The sequence below is a fragment of the Oculina patagonica genome, chromosome 12, assembly GCF_052425735.1.
Source record: "Oculina patagonica isolate OP01 chromosome 12, crgOcupat, whole genome shotgun sequence".
Classification (NCBI taxonomy): Eukaryota; Metazoa; Cnidaria; class Anthozoa; order Scleractinia; family Oculinidae; genus Oculina; species Oculina patagonica.
In genome coordinates, this window is record NC_135769.1 from 352,832 (window position 1) to 374,150 (window position 21,319).

General features: G+C 38.3%; 2 long non-coding RNA genes across 7 annotated transcripts in view; one reads left to right on the plus strand and one right to left on the minus strand.

The window, feature by feature from the left end:
- The window catches only part of LOC144631481 (uncharacterized), a 43,509-nt gene that overhangs the window by 5,473 nt on the left and 16,717 nt on the right, over window positions 1-21,319 (plus strand). For 2 of the 5 annotated variants that reach the window (XR_013566749.1, XR_013566746.1), the window contains exons 2-3: window positions 2,531-2,630; window positions 15,598-15,665. This is a non-coding gene — a long non-coding RNA (uncharacterized LOC144631481). Of the gene's footprint in view, window positions 1-9; window positions 150-1,310; window positions 2,029-2,530; window positions 2,631-15,597; window positions 15,670-21,319 lie in introns of those variants that run through there. The other 3 variants (XR_013566747.1, XR_013566748.1, XR_013566750.1) reach the window with 3 other exon arrangements.
- On the minus strand, window positions 6,982-20,281 carry LOC144631479 (uncharacterized). 2 transcript variants are annotated; one of them, XR_013566743.1, is made up of 8 exons: window positions 19,982-20,281; window positions 18,879-19,476; window positions 17,252-17,292; window positions 16,633-16,649; window positions 15,589-15,643; window positions 11,705-11,733; window positions 11,238-11,328; window positions 6,982-10,426 (listed from the first exon to the last, which is right to left on the minus strand). It is a non-coding gene; the product is annotated as an uncharacterized LOC144631479 (long non-coding RNA). The 2 variants fall into 2 exon arrangements; XR_013566744.1 differs by lacking the exons at window positions 18,879-19,476; window positions 19,982-20,281 and adding an exon at window positions 18,088-18,392.

Here is a 21,319-nt window from a genome sequence, read left to right on the forward strand (position 1 = left end):
TAATTTAGTTTCCCTTGGGAGCTTGACCAGGCTTGACACAAACTACTGATGTGCTGTTGACCGCTGTTCGCCTGCAAAACCTCGTGTTACCGTCCGTTTATTTTATTAAACGTGTTTGAGGGCTGAGAAATCAAGGAAGCAATATTTTGGTAAGTAAGGATCAGGAAAAACGAATATCTATGTCAAAGGAAAAACGCAGACTTGGTTGCTTAATTTAATGTTTTTCATAAGCTTACTAGGACTTACTACGATGAACATGTTCGTGAATGCTCGTTCACGTACCAGAAACGTGTTCGAGTTCGTTGTTTAAACGAAGAAAGTGCAGTTTGTTTCACGTTATTTTTTTTCGGCACAACTAAGAAGACACTCTTAAAAGAAGTAAGCTAACAAAAGCTGAGCTTAACGCTTACCGGCTAACGCTTAAATTAAAATACCGACAAAACAGCAGAAGACAGAGCTAGAGCGAATCTTCAAGTCGAAAACACGTTGCCAGTTTCGCAAGTAAGGGTTGCAAATCTGTGTTTTGTTTTTAGGGGTTTGATTGCAGAATTCAGAATTCAACATCGTCTCGGAACGCAGTTGAATATATAGACTGAATATTGAACGCGGCATATTCCCATAATAGCGGTTATTTTTTTTTTTTTTTGTCTCAATCAAATGCAGGTTTGTAAATCGTTTCCTTGAGTTTCCATCTAAGAAACGTTATCACAGGATTTCGTATAACTCTAGTCGTTAAAACGACTCGTTTGGCGAACTCCACAGGAACTTGGGCAGAGCAAGCGAAGCACGGGCGAAATGTAATGAGAAAAGATCTCCTTTTTTGATAAGCTTAAGTTAAACTAACTGCTTCACTCGTTGAATTTATTTAGGTGTTTCCTGACTGTGTATATGTTCATTTCTGTGTCCATAAAAAAGTTTCTACAGTGGAATCCCGACTTTTTTAAAGTCGTTTCCCTTGGATTTGCTTCACTGATAGCAGTTCAGTGATTAGGATTACCCTAAGTCACACACTCTTTCATGTAATGCAGCACCAGTGACAAGTAACCCAGTGAACATTGTACGAATCTTCTAGATGGCACAATGCTTAAACATCACATAATTTTTGGGTACCTCTCCAACACATTTCACATCAGTGTTCCAAGTCACGCACCCCATTATATAGATTGTTTTCACTGTCACGCAACAAAAATTCAAATTAAAAAACCAATCAGTGAATGAAGTCAAGACAACGAAATATTATAGGAAATAAATAAAGAATTCATTTCTCCAAGTTTTAGGTCTGTACCCAAACTTTAACTTTATCCCAAATTTACTGAGCCCAGTATGGAGCTGCCATATTGGTGCACCTCCATGGTACACCAATATGGCCGCCAAAAAAAGCGTAAACATCTGGAACTTACATGGGCTATTCAAGCCACTGATTATCTGTACCGAGCAAACAAAAATTTACCTAGACACTTTCCCATCTACTTTAACTTTTCAAATGGCCAAAAATCAAAAGTTAAATATGTATATATTTTTTGCCAACATGATCCGGACCTTATGTCACGCACCAAGATAACTCTGAAATTAAAAATGTGCTGGATTCCAAATGAAGGCTGCTAGTGAGCTGAAAAGTTGCGAACAGATATACTCTTAGTACCTGTTATGCCTGGCCTAATGTGGATAAAAACTTTAGGGTCTGTCTAGTTTTGGATTTTAGTACTTGATGACGTCATGTGAAAACAATCTATTGCAGAACACCATATATACAATGTAGTGACTTAACATCTATCGCTTATTTTCTCAGGTAATTAGTTGCTGTTGCATCACAATAATTATTAATGTGTGAATGTGACATGATTTGCAGTCACACACTACTTTAGTGTCACACAACACTTAAGTTACAGATGGCAGTAACATTTTCTAACCACCTGACTTTTTTTTGTAACTTCTTGTACATTCACACCAGTTGTCAGTGTGAACATTGTTAATAGCATTACTTTTGTAACAGTCCATGCCAAACTTTCAGCACAGTGCTTTAACAAGGTCAATACTGTCTTGATATTCAGGTATACAGTAAGAAATGGGTTTTGAGTCTGCACACAAATTAAGTGCCCAGGTGTTCTGTATGCCCCTACTCAATTTTTTATCAAAATGGTAGAATTATCAAAGAAGCAGAGAAGAAAATAAACATGGTATTCGGGACACCAGAAAAAATAATTCACAGTACTATGCTAACATCCAGGTACAGCGGTCCGCTGTCGTACAGTTCTCCTGTTGTTGTGTCACAGCGCGGCAGCGTGCTTTATAAGTTCACGCACAGCCAGTCGACCTTATCGCCTGATGAAGACTAGCAGTGTGCAGTCGAAACGTCGCGATCTCTATCACACGTGACTACGTCGTGAGACAAAGGAAAAATACTTTATTATTATTGTACTCTACCACGATGAATAACCAAAACATTTTTTACGATATTCCCACTTTGTTGTTAAACCTTCCCAAGCTTTATGTCACATTAAAAAGTAATTTTTGTTTCTCTTTTCATTAGGATTGAGGTGTCTTAATTGTTAATACAAGCAAAAGGTTTTACAAGTTGTTTCAACAAAGAACAGCAGCTATGTTAGCTATCACATTGATGACAACAAAAGGTTTGTTGGTACATTGCTATTTGAAGCCATATAATATACTGAGTGGTAAGTGGGTGGTCCTAGTCATGAATCATGAGCCTAGTATAGTCCTTTGAATCACGAATCACATTTTTTTTCTGAGATCTTTTCACCTATAAGCTTAAACTGAGTTAGTTAATATTTGTGTGGTATTTGACCTTTCAATAGCCAACTAGCATGATTTGTGTTGTTTGTCAATTGGTGCTTCTGACTACAGTCGAAGCTCTCTTAACGGACACTCTCGTAAGTGGACAGCTCTACTTACGGCCGCCTTCTTTGACACCCCGTTTTAACTCCCACACAAACTCTGTATTTTTACATTCTTGTAAGTGGACATTCTCGTAAGCGACCGCGGACACGTTCAGAGATTACGACGTAGACTTTTTCCTAGTTTTTAAGCTCCCGTAAGCGGACACCCCAACGAAAATCCTTTTAACAACCTCTGCATCTTGTTTTTATCAATTAACTTCACATCGCCGTTCGTCACAATGATTTTACAGTAATTACAGTACCACATTTCGGTGTTTGTTTTGTCGTGATCCACGTCCATTCGGTTATTGTTAGCTGGGCAAGCTCCCGTAAGCGACCACTTATCCCCTACAACTCTAGTGGCCGCTTACGACAATCATTCTCGTAAGGGGCCAGCTCCAGTTACGGACACTTTTTTCGTGTCCCGAGGGTGTCCGCTTACGAGAGCTTCGACTGTACTGTAGATTGATGTAATCAAACGCTCTTCGAGCAACCTCATGGTAATTCCATGAAGTGCCGACTTTCGCATTTTTTTCCAAATAAGCGTCCAATAATGTAACACAATCTCACTTCATTTGCTTTTGAATGTTTTATTTTTCCATGGGAGTTGCATCATTGATGGTTCGTGCTTTCAGGCTTCCTAGCGCGAATTCTATTTTTTCACCACCAAAATATTTCAGTGTAACGTTTGATCCTCTGTAGCATTAGGAAAATTTGTTTTGCAAATATGTTTACTTTTCTGTCAGCACGTATAGAATTATTTTTGAGCAGTGGATAAAATTTGAGAGAAAGATAAGCCCGAGCACTTTGTGTTTCTGCTCGACTCAAAAAGATGAAAAATGGATGACATGACACAAGATGATGTGACGTGAAACAAAAATGTGCTGCGTGGATCTCATGTTTTCTGAAGCACGTCACATGGCAAGTGTAACTGCAATGTAGCTTATAGCTGCTATCAGTAATGTCACAATCTCACTTCATTTGCTGTGAATGTTTTCTTGCCTAAATGGGTCATTGATTGCTTGTGCTCTCAGGTTTTGAATTACGAATTTATATTTTTTTACCACCAGAATAAACTGTAACCTTTGATCCTCTTTTGCACTTAGGAAATTTCTTTTGTGAATAATCAACTTCGTTTCCTGTAAGAGAGAGACCCTGGAAACGTTGGTTGCATTTTAAGGAACCTTTCTGTCAGCACGTTTACCGTTTAATGCATAAATTAATTGCGGTTTGATATCAGAATGGAGTGGTTGAGCGAGTGAGGGAATTCGAGGTCCATAACTTAACCTCATTGCCATGAGGTAAAAATAGTCCATGTAATATATTTCCAGTTTCCATGAACATTTTCAGCTGGAATCACAAATCATGATCCACACAAATAAAAATAAACAGAACACGCATCAAACTAGACTGGCATTTCACAGATAATGGCCAGGTCTGAGCTGTTTTCATGTGTCACGCGCAAGCCTTTGTTAAAAGTTTTCTATTTAACAATAATTTATACATTGCTTCTGAGTATTTGCATGGAATTCAGCCTATGTTTTCACAGATAACGCCAAAAAGTACAAATTTTATGACCGCATAAAATACATACATTCTAAATTTAGTGATAGAAAGTCATTCATTTTGTCCTGTCCAAAATAGATCTTATCAACTACATATTTCAACGAACAGGCCATCTTCATTCAAATCCGCCGTTCTTGCTTGACATTCATAAACCTCTTGATGTTTTGTTTTCGATGTTAATTACATTGTAATTCATCAAATGAGAGGGCTAATTTTTGTTTTAAAACTTGCGCATCGAACAAGTTACTTGTTCACTGCCAATTGATTGTGCAGAGTAGTCGAACTTTTGGAAAATATTCTTCTGTAAAGCGAAGTCATGCCTTTGTTATCCTTTAGTGGAATTATATTTTTTCCTAGTACACTGTATATTGCTATTTTTTTTCCTAACAAAAACAAAAAAAATATTGCTTGACTAGAGCTTGACTTGTGACTCAAGGTTGACTTGGGATTGTACATGTACATGTAGTTGGCTTGCGTAACGTTACAACTCCTCACATCATGCGTCATGCAAAACCCCATAACCACCCTGTATTTAATCCCTTGTAAAAATTTTACCGCGATCGCGCCGCGAATCGCGGCGCGTTTTTGGCCGCCGCGATCGTGACGCGATCGTGCCGCGATTCGCGCCGCGTTTTTGGCCGCCGCGATTCGCGCCGCGATCGGCTTGGATCGCGCCGTGATTCGTGCCGCGATTCGCGCCGCGTTTTTGGCCGCCGCGATTCTCGCATCGCGGCGCGATGGGTCGGGAATCGCGCCGCGATTTGGCTTGGATCGCGCCTAAATCTATAAATTTAAAAACAATTATCTTGGCGTTTTGCATACCGACAAAACAAACACACAGACTGTATCGAAACAACATCATTTATTTACAGAAGCTTACAGAAAAAGATGGCCAGTTTCGCTGCCGAGCACAATTAAATTTCGCCGGAGAGCGTGATTGAGTCTTTAGTTTACAAGCAAATAAGTGAACAGTTCTTCTGTAAAGTGTGAACAACACATACATAACGGCAACTAACCTTTTACTCGTGCTCAAGCGAAAGAAGATGCAATGATGTGATCTACCAAACGAGCGAACTATCTCTTGCATCTGCGAAGAAGCCGAACTGTCGAAGATGCGCTTTCTTTTCCCCGAAGCTTTTTTAAATAATACAACACTTAAGTCCCAAGCATCAACAGGTACAACTTTGCATTGAATGGTCCTTATCATCAAAATGTTTTCCTCTTTCCACTGTTCGAGTTTTGCATTTTTTTAAAAAATCACAGTTCAGCTGTAGTTCAGTCAACAAAGTCCATGACGAAGCGACGAAGCGCTGTTGAAATTATAAACAAGCTGTCGCTCGAATTAACAAAACAAATTCTAGCAGTTTTCACAGAGACGCTTTTCCCTCAAGTTAGGTCGCTTCTAAACTCTTGTTATTAACAGAAGCAGCTAAAAAAGAACACATTTTCCAGTCCTGATTGTGAAGAGAAAACATACCAACTTTCTCGAAATAAAATTTCTTTTCTGCTTGGGATGGCGTGGCGATCGATTGCGTGTACTATGCACTACGTGACCTAACTCAGCCAATCGTAACGCTCAGTTCACGACAACTTGCGGCAAAAGGCGGGAAAGGACTTCGATGTGTGTGGTCTACGATCGTGGTCTACGGGAAGGTAAATATAAAGCTCTAAAAAAAGCTCATTCTGACAGCCTCTTCGGAGCCACAATTAAATTAATATAAATGCCATATAGAGGATTTTTCAATGCAAAAAACGCAATTGCAGCGAATTCCTGATTGTATTTGCATTTGAAGAAAATGGCCGACAGAAATTTGTCATTAGATTGCTCAAAGGTATTAAGGTTCCTCAAAGATAAGAAAAGAAAGAAACAAAGTGTTTGAAAAGATTAAAAAACGGACTGTTAAGAAATAAAAATTCTTATCTTTTAATTTATTTTTTATACTCATTATCACGCGCCGCTTTGTCGCGCCAGTTCGTCTAGACTAAAACTAAATAAAACTTTTCTCGTGGGAATCACGTCCTCACGGCTCACCGTCAAGTAATAAAATGTTTTTCGACATTTTAAATCAAACTAGTTTTATAACTACTTTGATTAGTACTTAAAGTTTATTTCATCAATACAAGTCATGATTTGCGTTACGACCACAGCATGATTTGTGAGAGTTTCAAAGCATATTGACTTTCTCCCGGTGATCGAGAAGTGAGTTCTCGCCGGGAACACTTCCCGAGATTTATTCCAGCCCCCCAAATCGCGGTGCGGTGGTAATCAATCGCGCCGCGATCGCACTCATCACGCCGCGATCGTGACTATCGCGGCAATCGCGGCGCGATCGCGACATTCGCGGCGCGATTGCAACTATCGCGGCGCGTTCGCGTTCATTTACAATCGCGTCACGCACGATCGCGTCGCGATGACAACAAATCGCGGCGCGATCGCGTCAGTCGCGGCGCGACATTCGCGGCGCAATCGCGGCGCGATCGCGCCGCGATCGCGGTAAAATTTTTACAAGGGATAGACTTGTGTTTATATTAAAATTTTCTTGAAGTCAATCAATGAATGAGGCCGAGTTGACATCAGCTTTCTAGCAATAGAAGGAATTTCAACATTCTGTTATCCTAAATAAATTTTTTACTTCTAAATACCGTATTTATTCGATTAAGCGCACCGGGCTCTTATTAAATTTTTGGACCTTGAGGGTGGGTGCTTATTCGAGGCTGGGCGCTTATTCACCATTTTTAGCAAGTAGTACCTTTATTTTGCAAGAAAACAATGTATAATAACGTAAACGTGAAGGTGTACGAAAGCTCAATTTTAAATGTTCATTGAAAGTTTCAGTAAGAAACTAAACAAAACTCGGTCTTCGGGATAGTCTCTTAGTTAAGTACTTAGACAATTTTGATCTCAACTTCAACAATAATCAAATTTCCTCTTGTGCTCTTATTTTAGTGGGGTGGGGGTGGGCGCTTATTCGAGGCTGGGCGCTTATTAACTTTTCCTACCTACAGGGTGGGCGCTTATTCGAGGTGGGCGCTTATTTGAGGTTGGGTGCTTAATCGAATAAATACGGTAACCAGACTTTGCTTCATTATTAACCTTACAGACATACGTGCATGAAAGATGCATTCGATAAGTAAAAAAATTCATGATGACAAGCAGTTTTTACCAAAAAATCATTACAGTAGAAGCCTGTGCATGTACAGTATTAACACGTACATGACCAGCTTTTTCATAACAAAAGTTTGATGTTATTATCTTCCCTATTAAAGGGACTAATGTCACAGATTTCAACAGATTTTTTAACAGCCCAAATTTATATTTGTGTCGTAGAAAACCTAAAAATAATGGTCCATTCTTATTAACAATTGCTATTTTAGAGCACTAAAACTGTTTAAAAGCATGTTTGGCTGCAGATGGCTAGAATGGAAATGGATTGCAATTTGAAAATGTTAGCCAACGTTTTCAAGTTGTTTCTGTGTGCCTTCAAAAAAATGAATATTTATAGCTAAAATTTGATTTCTTTCCCCAAATAAAGGTTATATCTTCCGTTAAATGTTCAAAGACAATGTTTTTCATGGGTAAATTTGCCTACCACTTATTTCAGAACAGTTTAAACCAAAAAACTGTGAAATCCCCGTGACATATAGGAACCAGTAATTAAATACAGGGAGTTTGGTGGGAGGGGATGGGGGCAGGGCTGGAGGAGACAGTGTGTGGTCCCAATTTTTTTTTTCTGTTTTACAATGGTGGGGGGAGGAAGAGGAAGAAATACTGGATTGGGGATTGGGGGCCATATTCTTCAAACTTTTGATAGGGTCAGAATGAGACACCTTTAAAGGATTAAGACATTTCAGATTTCAGGTACAAAACAGAAACAGGTGCAAAGCCTAATACAGGTGCCAATGCAACTAAATGTTTCACTTTGGCGACCAAATCCTGAAAATAATAGTCGCCAAAAAAATTGGTGACTTATAGAATGCTTCATCACACCTTACCTAAAGATCTAGAGAATGTTGAAGATTTGTAAAGGTAAATCTGCAGCAAACTACCTTGTTAAGTTTGTTTCTGAAATGCAGCACATGCACGATTAACGAAAATCTATCATCACTGGACGCCATCTTGGATTTAGGTAACGTTTCACGTTATATATGACCCATTCTAGTGTCCTCTTTGTAGCACATGCAAATTTTGCAGGCTCATCTTTCACTGCATTTTGACAACCATGTCTGCCGAGTGCGCTCATTTAAATTTAAAATGAGTGAGGGAATTAATAATTATTATCAGTAGAGTACCATGTGGGCCATCAAGTTCATGTTGTAAACCTTTATTTGTTGTGTTCATGGTATTAGAGGCTTTCTTCATATGGCATGACAAAGAACAAATTGTTTTCTATCATGCCATACGAAGAAAGCCTCTAATATTATTTATCAGTAGCAAATGAAGCATAAAAGAGCCACTTCATTTGTAAGAAAACTTTCCTTCCATTTGTTGGAGAAATGATTGTTGATTTAGTTGTTACTTAATATCTATTTTCAACAGTGTAATGGCTAGGTATTGAACATGAATAAATATGTTTAAGGTCATTCCTCAGTATTGCATTGCGGATGCCATATTGCGAATAATTTTAGGCATGATTAGTACATGCACATTCAGAAAATGGCGGCTTTTTATTATGGCTTAATTGGCTCGCAAGAGAGATAAATCGTCGTTTTCCCGTAAACGATTACCAGGACCTATCATTTCTTCTCATTTTCTGAGTCTAGCAATCACCTTCTTTCTATAAAATGAATACAAAAAAATTTCTATAATAATTATAGAAAAATAAATAATCAACGGAAATGTGAACTTAGCCCGTACTCATGATAATATAAGATCACAAGACAACAAGATCACTGCATGTTAGGAACAAGTTGAATCAGTGTCAATTGAAACTGCGTGCCTTAATCAGGAAAAATTTATTAAATTGTTCCTTGAAGTCGATGTGGTACATTTGTAGTTATATTTTGCGTTTTGCGGTTCAAAAAATAATGTTTCTGAAAGCTGATATTGTGAGGAATTATGGGGTATATTCAAGGTCTTCTGCTCCTAAACCAATACCGGGATCCCTCTTTCTTATTTCAAAAATAAAGTTCCCTTAATTAAGATGAACAACCAGTAGGCAAAGTTTGAACGAAAATCTATTGTCAGTTCTATTTTGATGGAATAGTGTGTTAATGTTGCATAAGCTGGGGCTCCAGTTATTTCAGATTACTGTATGTTTCAGGAGCAATTTATCCTCAATTCGAAAGGAAATGTTGTCATGATTCTTTGATTTGAATTGGTGAAATTGAAGGACTATTCCCTTTCACAATTTTGGACTGTCTATATCTAGTACAACTACAAGGAAAAAAGTGTTTATTTTGTAATTGTCTTAATAAAAAATGGCGACCAACTTTTTGGAATTTGCTACCAGTTTAAAATATTTAGGAGCCAAGTGGCTAAATGAGCCTAAGTCATAAATTTGTGTTTGTTTGTTTGTTTGTTTCTTTTTTTTTTTGGGGGGGGGGGGATCATTTGGAAAATTTTCCCAAAAGTAAGTCATGGTATTGCAGGTGGGGGGATTACAATTTTCAATACATTGAACGCTGCAGCCAGCAAAGTCCCCAGCAAACAATGAAAAGATTCAAAAGAGATAAATTTTCAAATATAAAGCTCCAAAATGGGGACACAAGACACTGAGCCCAAAGGGCTTAAATTGATATTTAACTTTTTTTGCTTGAACGTTTTTTAATTTGAACATTTTTATATGAATATTTACAGGCCAGTCCTATGTACATGTATGTGAATCATGTACAGTATGCTTTAAACTACAAAAAGTAATTATTAACAATAAAGTTTTTGTTCAATTATTAAACACAAAATACCTTAAATAAAATTTTAACTTTAAACTCTGTAGGATCTTGAGCATTCATAGTGCCTCTCCTCCCTACATGTAGTTGAAGAAATAATCAAACTTACAGATAATATTATACAAAATGTAGGAATCCAGTTTGTGTAAATATTTCCACAAGGGACTTGAGGATTTAACTGTCATTTGTGAGGTGCTAGACATGCAATTGTTGGAATCAGTTGAGTAAACACAAATTTTCTGTGTATGAGCAAGGCACAATGGTGCCATCAATATCAACAATCACACTGCTAAACGCCATCAACTTACAAACCACAGAATTGTCTGGGACTACGTTCAATTACTGAGGCCCTGCCAGGGGGTTCCCGGAGTCGCTTGTCTGAATTTCAAAATGCTTGGTGTCGCTGTTTCATCGGCCATTCTAGGCCTTTTTGTCACTTGTCGGAATTTGGCAAGAAAGATTATTGTTTGTCGCAATTTCATTTCATGTGCTGTCGCTACTTTTTGGGCCATGTCGCTAGTCGGAATTTACCCTGGCAGGGCCTCATTACTGACTCTACAGTTAACAAGATCACTCTAACTTAGAATGAACACAACTCATTAAATGCCAATTAACAACTGCAAGCTGCATGCACCTCAATTCTGAATTCTTTTTCTTGACCTTAAATGAGCTTTTGACTACATGTGCAAAAAGAACTGACACTAATTTGACTATACATGTAACAATAGACAGATTGGAACAGGCAACAACTGGCAAATTACTCTGGTGATGACTTCCACTTCAGTTGTCGAATGCCCTTTCCCAGGCTTATAATTATCACTCACTCAAAGGATCGTACAAGTTTTCAAACTACACATATAATGACAAATACCATGATGTGGTACTCACCATCTCGTTTGGCAAATCCGTGAACAGTTGCCACTCTTGGGCTTGGTGGGCACGCATTTGGAAGTTTTGAATCATTACTTCTGCCAACATTCTACAATGAACGAAATGAAATGAAAAAAAAAAAAAATGAGCACAAATAGTAGTCTTCTTCGCAGCTCCTCTCCACTACTGATTCAATTCATATTATTTGCTTCCTGTAGAATTGGAATCCCAAATAAATCTTAACAGTACCAAAGTTGTTATCAAAAGCATTTGAGAAATCTGCCATGTTTATGAAACATTACATTGCTGGCCTGGTTACATAGCATGTCAACAGCTAGAAGCACGTTGAAAGTTCAGGTTGAAAAATCATTGTTATGCATGTAACACGTCTGAAAAGGGGCTGTAATATACAAACCAATGTGTTGCAACATGTACATATATTTTTCAATTTTATGTTAAGATTGCTGGTAGATTGTACAATGTACCTTGTGCCATCATCTGTTTCAGGAACAACCTGTTTGATAAAAAAAGTGGAAATTAATTTGGCGAATTTTTCACACTGAAATTCAGTCGACATACACTGTAAAACCAGTCACACAAGTGGAATCTGAAGGAGAAGAGCCCAGGCTATGAATTTCTTTCTGACCAGTTATTGATCTTTCAGTGTTCAAAATTTATGTGCCACTGTGTGTGAGTCAGAAGAGCAGAAGAGATTCTGCTCAATCCAGTAGACATGCAAATAAACAACAACTACAGTTACTGTAGCTTTTCATTTCTCTCCCTGAACTCTTCCTTTAACCAGTTTTCATAAGTTAAAGGCCACATACCACCTACTTTATCATGTAAATGTCACAAACTGTCCCACAACTTAAGGAGGAAGGAAGAGGGGAATGCTTGGGCTCTCCGAACTCCCCACTTACATGCAGCATCTGTGTATGACTGTACTTGCTTCCCATGTGCTTTACACCTTTGATCCCCAAGGGGGGGGGGGGGTACTCGGGATTTAGAGTGACAGGGATGATAGAAGGATTTTTTTGGGTTTGAAAGTTTCGATTCCAGGATTTTTTGGGGTAGGAAAATTTGCCAAGTGTATTTTTGATTAAAGTAGGGATTTTTTGGGAATTTAAAATGATCTTAAGATTTGTCGTAGTGCTTTAGCTGCGTAGTTCTGCAAATAAATAATCAAAGATCTCTTCGAGATATCGACTTTTTTTGCATGAAGTTAGTATGAGTAGAAGGTAATTTATCCTGGGCATTGTTGTTCGAACATATCATGGAAGAATTCAAACGTCTTTCAGTTCAAGCATTTTTTTTTATTTTCGCGGAGGAAATGCTGTACTTGTCAGTCGCGACGGCTGGGTGCTTTGCAACTCATATACTTTGGCTTGGTTAAAAATGGTAAACTTTGACGTTTGCCTTTAATCGAAATAGTTGTTTTCTTTCGAGTTAGAAAGATTTCTACTCGGCTTAATGCAGGGTTCCCGATAAAGGTTACGCACGACAGAGTTACCTTTTGTCTCGTCACGCAATTTTAACCCCACATTGAGAAGTAAATTTTCGTTTGGATATTACCAAAAGCCGCTTCTCCTCGCGTTATTCTTTACCTTACGGCTACACATGCCATTTCTAACGACTACATTTCCAGTAAAACAGTTGCTGTTTATTTTTCTAATGGCGATGCATTAACTTCTGAACAGAAGCAAAACCCTTTAGCATTTACTGCTTCCACCGGAAGTAATTTCACAACAGGCTACAAAACACTTGTAAATATCACTTAACACATTTAATGATGTTGCAATTCTAAATTGTGCAACTCAGCAGAAATAATCAATTGTCTCGAAATGAGTTCCCTTTGGTTAACTATTGGCAACGTTTTAGTGTGTGAAAGACTTGTACCAGTACAAATTTGCGTTGTTAATCGTTTTAGGTTAAATTAATATTAGCGCCTGAAGACTTGTACCAGTACAAATTGCGTTCTTAATCGTTTTAAACTTCGCTGCCTTCGAGCGCTGAACCCCTTAGTACATTCTTAATTGGTTATGTGACGTAAGATTTGGGCTACTCACGTTTTTGATTGTTATGTAACGTTTGTAAATTTGACAAGTCACGTTTTTTCTACAAGAACGGAAGTGCTGAAGCACAACTATAGAGTGACACTTTACAAGTCACGTGCTTTGATCACCCACAGCGGAAAGTATTCCCTTGAGAGTTAACGAGAATGTGGTTCCTTCCGGTTCCAGATTACCCCACATAACTGCTATTCTCCTTATTTTTGCTTGTAAACAAGCAAAAAAAGTCGAAAAAAACTAACATATTTTGTTGTTGATTCTTGGGGGTTCATTTTTGGTTAAGGGTTTTTTTTGGGTTTTGGTGGAAGCCCTAGGGATTTTTTTGGGTCTTGATTTTTGCCCCCATTCGATCATCTCTGTCACTTGAAATCCCGAGTACCCCCCCTGGGCTTCGACCCTTTCGTCCTTGCCAAGCATACCTGCTTAATGTCACGCGCAATAGGAAAGACACCATTTAAGTGGGAGAAAGGTGTGGGGATAAGAGTTGTCCTGGACCCGAGAGCTGCCTGCCACGTGCGAGGCCAGTACTCGGGGCTAGTGTCAGCGAGTGGCATATAAGACTGTAAGATGGGTGTCATGGGGCACAGAGGCAGGGTGGCATGTACCTATGCCAAGCTCCTGGAGGGATGATAGTGAGGGGAAGTGGATGTGACCACCATTTCTCACCCAAGCTAAGGCAACCCAGGCATCACTTCAGTGTGTGACTGAAGGGTTGTCGCCAGCAAAACCATTTATTAACAAAAACTTTAAAGGTATTACAAGATAGTTTTTTTTTAAATATCTATATATATAAATAGAAAAATACATAATGTCTATATAATGTAAAAAAACGAAGCAGATAAAAAGTAGGCACCTATGTAAAAAGCTACGCCTAAAAATGGTAATCCCTGGAAACGAGAAACGAAAGCGGAGGGTGGGAGGGGAAATAAACGCTCGAGTCAAGCAAGAAACTGAATTGTGAGTGGAGATCGACTGCGATCGGTGTACTCGAGCATGAACAATGTGGAACTACTTGGGACTGATTGGCTGGTGAAATGAAAGCACGTGCGTTTAATTTCAATCCTTTGATTGGCCAATTGCTGGTTTTCACTGTTATGCAATCAAAACTAAATTCAAAACCATTCAACTACAGAAGCTATGAATTTCAAATATTATAGACGATAAATAGATAAACAATTTCTCCAAGTTTCAGATCTGTGCGATGTACCGTTCACGAGTTAATTATTTGCTGAACCTTTCCACGCAAATTTATAAAGCTTAGTATGGAGATGCCATAAATGTGTCCTTCCGAGGGACACAAATATGGCCGCCGTGATGTCAGAGAAACCATCTGGAACTCAATTCTGTTTACAGCAGCGGCAATCTTTGGCTCATGAGCTAGTACAGTTTCACATAAACACCACTTATTATATCTGAAATGTTCAATCTGCTGAAAATGGAAAGGAAAGGTCTTTTTTCAAACAAAACAGCTTTGTCACGGCACTCAGCTTGATGTCACGTATGACGGAGAACTCAAATATTCAAAATGCTCTGTTTAAAAAACGAATAACACTATCGATCTGGAAATTTGCAAAAAGATATATTTTTAGTTTATCTTACGTCTAATGACAACGAAAATTTAGCAGGCGTAGTGAATTTTGATTTCAGAATTTTATGACGTAACATGAAAACCAAGAATAACATTTACAACGGTTCCCTTTTAACTGCTTAAAGATACACATTCTGCTGATTTCACCATTCCACCGTCGAATCAATTATAAAAGAGGGGGATAAGAATACATGTTTGCAGTTTGAGGGGCGGGAAATTGATTGCCGGAAAATCACATACTGATGCGTGGAGTGCAAGGATCTATTGGGCTAAACATTAACTTCAGTTTATGCTTTGGCAAAAACAGCCAAAAACTGCAAATGGTCTACAGGTAGAGTCCTTCTGGCTAAGAATTTTTGGGATACAGGAAAAAAAAATTGGCCAGAGGTTTGCATTCAATTATGGTACCAATCAGCAGCCAATCAAAACAATTTTATAATTAGAAAGAGGTTGTATGTTGTGATGTCACATGAAGGTCTCTTGGCAATCTTACTTAAACACATTTTTGCCTGGAGGCTTTGAGAATAAAACCCAATAAAACATTATACAGTATTTTTAAATAAACTCCTTTAATCCTTAAAAACAAAACTAGTCTGATTCAACATTTGTAATATTATCTCCTTGGATTAATGCAAACAGTAAAATAACCCTGCAAATAACCCTGTTTTTTTTTGAAAATTATTCATCAAGCTTTACTAATTTTTTTTCTTACCTGATCTAGGTCTAGTATGGGATCCTGCTCAAGTATGAGTGATCTTATTATATCTCTGGAATGAAGGCAAATCAGAAGTAAGTACTGTTATACAAGAGAATTAATGGTTAATGGTTAAGTGTTAATCAGCTTTTGAACAACCCAGCTCAGGATTCAAACTTAGCCAGTAGAAATGGGGAGTAACTCTTCAATATCACAAAGGTTCAGTGTGTGGCATTATTGAGGCCTTCCAAGGGGGTTTCTCATGTAGCTTTGTCGCGTGTTTCTAACCCACTTGTCGCCTATTTGGCGAGGGAACATTGTCGCTGTTGCAAATATACACCCTTTCAGTGCTAGTTTCTGTCTGCTGTCAGTGTTCTGGAACAAGATTGTCGCTACATTTTTAGCTATTTTGGAGCAATGTCGCCTGTCGCCAAAACCCCTTGGAAGGCCTCATTATTGCATATTTTCAACTTTAAGTGTGCCATTTTGTTGAGCTTGGTATACACTTTAAATTATTGTACAGTGGAATCCTGTTGATCCAGTCAGCAGAGGGTCCATGGTGCAAAAATCTGGCTTTATTAACAAGGTGCTTTATTTAAGAGGTTAATAAGAAAATGACTGACTGGCTCTTAGTAAGGCCAAAGTAAAGTGGCTGTTATAGCAAGGTTGCTGTATTAACAGGGTTGCAGTAAGGTGGGGTTCCACTGTACAGTACATTCTTGCAAGGGAAACAAGTACAGTACGTATATATACTGAGTACAAATATTTATACACCACTATGCATTTCTATTCATCAGAAGTGGATAACAATTCTAGTATAGACAGAGATATGTGTTTGTAGGAAGAAATTCAGAGGTGTTATAATTATCAGTGGTCAGTTTAGCTTGGTTGTGTTACATTATTATCTTATAATTCTGTTATAGAAATCATACACTGCCAACAGCATAATGGAATTGTTGCTTGCTTTCAGTGTCAGAATGAATATCCATTTCACTTGCAAAATTTATGTTTAGATAACAGCTACATGTACACGTAACTAGTATAAAAGAGTTGTCCACTTACCTATACTGCAAGTGTTGCTGAAACAACAATAAAATGTTAAACCGTGTTAGCACACAGTATGTGAGCAATATTACAAAAGAGTTTAGTCAGCTAGGCTAATTGAGTCAAAACACACCTAACGTGTTTGCAAATTATGGTACTGCTTCGATTAAAGTTAAGTTTTGTTGTGTTTTCATACGCTTTTGAAGTATGTTAACAGAGCTTCTATTATCTTCCATTTTGGTCGTGTTGTTGACTCATAACTCTAGGCAGATTTCATTGCATGATAGTAATCGAGTTTATTCGTCTAACTGTAAAAGACAACTGGGGCTTTAAACCCCCATCAGTCATGAGGAATGAAAGATAACGTAGACAAAACAGGTTCAAGCTGTGGCGTGTGGCTTTTATTTGTCCTCGCGTTTGATCCATGGTGGTCATTCTTGTTAACACTTCATCGTATAATTGTTACGTTATTGTATCTGAAGCCGTGCACTTGTTTCAAAAATAGTCCCAAACAAGTTTGTCTCTATTCAAACCATTCAAACTGAAAATTGAAACCCGCATCAATTTTTATTCCTCTTCGAGTCGTAACATGGAAGTTCTTTATATTTGTTTTTAGAGATATGTATTTGTTACTCACGTTATTTCCTTCGTTTGCCATGTCTTGCTGTTCACAGATTGCTGTAAAATTAAAAAAACTCGGTTAATTTTATAGTGCGAACATCTTCGTGTACAGCATACATGTAATATGCAAATCGCACAATGTCGATATGTGGTCGAGAGTGTATCAAAACACGTCTCTTGTGTTACTAGAAACATAGAGACAGCTTGTAGCGTGCCTAAGTTTTACCGCCTGTGTGATGCGAAGGCTGTCTAGTTTTTAGTTTTATAGCGACTTTAAATTACGAGAGATAGTAATCTATTTCATCTGAATTATATGGCGTCCGACGGTTTTCATAATCTGGGCTACATGTAGGCGTGTTCTTTTGTCGCAAGCGTTAATTTCACTTAATTTGCTGCCTTTTGGCGAACTGCACAAATGACTAAAAATATTGTACCAAAATATGTCTCAAATGCACGATTAGAATATTTACAAAGTTGCTCGATTCCTTTGACTGTAACTGTTGATGCGATTTTCGATTCAAAACAATCGTACGTTGTAAGAATTCACCTTCACCGACTTGAATAGATATTTTGCCCTCAATCGCTGTTCAATTCGTTCAAACAAAGGCCGTTCCACCGGTAGCAACGTTTTTACCAAAGTCTGCAGGTGTAAATGCAGACCTCTATACACGTTTTGGAGCCTCAAAAATCCCACAAATCCCAAGCTATTCGTACTGGTTTTAGCAATCGTGACAAATAAAACCTCCAGGTGAATTCTATTTTGTAACGAGGCGAATCGTTTTCCCGCACGTCATGTTGCGAGTTTCGGACGGTTTTGTAGACTAAGAGATGTTAAAGAAAGTTCAAGCCTACCTTAATCAGAAGTTGATGAAAAACCCACCGAGGCTAGCGTGATTTAAGTGAGTTTACGTTAGCGCAATGCCGGGAAAATTGACTGTCTGGAGAGCACGTGCAAGGTTGCTGCACAACATGTATACTACGTGTTCACGTGATCAGAGCTTTCAAACTTTACGTTCATCCGTGTTGTCGATTGGTTCATCTGATATCAACATTACTTACAACAAAAGCGAGACTGTTGTTATTATATACCAACGGACAACTACCCGTTACAGTGGTTTAATCTTTTGTTTCGTCTGTCGTTTTTGAACTAGAAATATCCAGGCGAAAAATGGCGGGAAAGTTGGTTCGGTCTTGGTAAACAAAACAAATAAATATGTGGGGCAGCCGAACGAGTCACTAAAAACAGTCGACGGACTATACCAGCGCTGTAGACTTTCTGCTTTGCAGGCCACCCCTAGATGAGGCCTTGTGGTTACAAGCTCTGGATATCCTTCTGAAGGTAAATGCGTTTAGGTCCTGGCCGATACAAGCCTTAAAGACAATGAACTGAGGCTAAAATGTATATATGTATGATTCGCGTTCTTTCTTTTTTTACTGAAACTGTAATCTTTTTTCTACCGGAGAAGCGAAGATAAGCACGCTGGAGAAACTCGTCTAATACGCGATACTCAGCCGGTGTTGTAATGAAAGTAAAATAATTTTGAGTTATGTTTTGACTTCGCCGCGGGTCCCCGATGCTTTTCGAAAACCATAGTTATGCGAAAACAGGTGGAAAGACATATGTTTTACGTTATTATATGTACCTTGTAAGTGTATGGAAAAGTGATGTTTGTGACCTGTATCTGGTCCTGTGCTGACATCAGGGAGCTCATTGCGTGAATGCAACAAAATGTGCGAAAGAGGCTAAGTGACTGGTCCATTCCAAAAAGGAGGAGAGCACAGGGGATGAGTCTGTAATGTTGACTGGATTGAAAACCGGTAATCAATTGAAAGATTACCTACACTTCCGGCAACTGAATGAGTTGTCACCTTTGGATGCGTTATCTGGGAGGTCACGCAATGCTAAGTTACGAGCAGCGTTGCGTGATGAGTCAACCGCCAAAATCCCGCAAAATTCTTACATACCCCGGAAATTGGATTTTTTAACAAAATTCTTTGTTTTTATTTTTGAGCGTCTGTCATTATGTTTCTTTTCAACAACCACTTTAAAGCTGGTGAAGTTGCCAGTGTGAAGGTAATCTATCATTTGGTTTGTGCTTAGTTTTTCAATCCAATCAATGTTACGGACTAGCCCACAGTCCCCTTGTCACTTTTGGAATCGGTTGTTGATCTTGTTCTGATTCCGCTCCGCACGTTTGTTTCCATGGCGGAAGTGTACCAAAGTCGTCTCGGATTCTGTAGCTGGGACAAAACGCACATCATTACCAGAGTGCTATACATAAGTGTGAATTATTTCCAAAAAAATGATCAAGTTGTCTTGCTATGCAGTAAACATAGATTTCTTTTAAAATCAGTAGAATCTCTTTACTTTCTGCTGGTAGGCCACATAATTTCACTTGTTTTGAAAGTTACTTACTTATCCTCATCGGGCCCATGAGGACTCTTTGTTTTGAAAGTTACTGGCATAAAATTGTCCATCAAGCGCGATTTGTTCAAAGGATGAATAACACTATCCACCGGATAGATCAGTAGTTTGTTTTGTTAACACTTATCCACTGAATAGTGATTTATCCGTTGGATAGCGTTTTCCAATCCGTGAACAACTGGTCCCAGCGATACAGTGAGTACTATTCCTCTAAGAGAACGAAACGGTTGTCGGCCATTGAGCTTAGTCCACCAAATGAAATTACAGACGCATTATTCACTTCAATCTGTTTGTCGCTGTTTAATTTGGTAATTGACCTACCTCTGTCCCACTGTCGTTCTGGATTTTTCACGCCGCCTAAACCAGCAGAGTAACGGAGTGTAAAGCGCTTTCCGTTTAACATCTCTACGCAGAGATCAGCTAGGGAACATGACTTGACAAAAGTCGTAGCAAAATAGAACTTGAGCCTAGCGAACATTGTATTTTTTAATTGGCAGGGATATTTCCCTCGATATTTCCCTTTGTTTTGTAACAGAATGTGCTTAGACAAGTTCAGTTAGAATGTTTGTTATGACAATCGCGTGCTAATTTTAACATAATTTCCGTTTAGCGTTTAAAACCAGCTATCAGTTTTCTATAGTTTTCAGTGTTTTGAAATGTAATTTGTCTTGGTGCTGTCGGCATGTCATTTCGAACGCCGTTATAACGTTTTGTTGCTAATATCGTATGACTTGATTTCTTTAAATAGCTGTATAGAAACTGAAATGAAATGTCTTAGGTTCTGCGTGGGCTGACTGCACTTTTGTAAACAACTTTGACGTTTACAGTATATTTAGAACGCAGGAAATGTTTTCGCTTATAAACCAAAGACTCGCCAAAATCTCACCCTTTTGGCGTTTAAAAGATAACACTCTAATATTTGTGCTCGTTTATTTCTATATTTCTTGATTGGAAGATAATTCTGGCAAAGTCATTCTTTAGACTTTTTATGCGGGATTTGTACTGTGGATACGCATGATAGGAAATTTCATTATGTGGGATTTTACCCCAAGAAATGAGTCATACATTAAACAATGAGTCAACCGATTTCATGACTCGACGAGAAAAGCAGCTTGGGAGAGACGAATAACGGTAAAGTGAAAGTAAAACTAGAGAAAACTACCAAGGGGTAATTTTTGAGAGAGTGGCATTCCGCTAATTATTTGGCTACTGGATGTAGGTACGTTCGTCATTTATTCAATGGTTCATTGGTTTCTATAAAGTTTTTATCCAGATAATAGCGTTTTTATTTACACTGGTGAAAATTGATTTTGATAGAATATTGCAAGCTAAATGATCGTTTAATTCTGGTTAAAGCCTTAAAAAAACGGCGTTTGACAAACACGCTCGCTGGCATTAACTTAGGCAGAGAACATAAAATTATTCATTCCTTTTGCATGTTTATGTACAATGTCTTATTTTTCGGTCTGTAAACATGCTTAACAAGAACCTTGGCTAATATACGGTACTCCTATTCTTGAAATTGCACTCTTGTGTCAGCATCTTTTGGTACGAAATCTCAGTTCCTTATCTCACGGATTTGAAATTTTCTCACACAAAAATGTTCTCTTAAGTGAGGACAGTGAGCAACTTGCCTTTGCCTAACGCCGGCAAAATTCA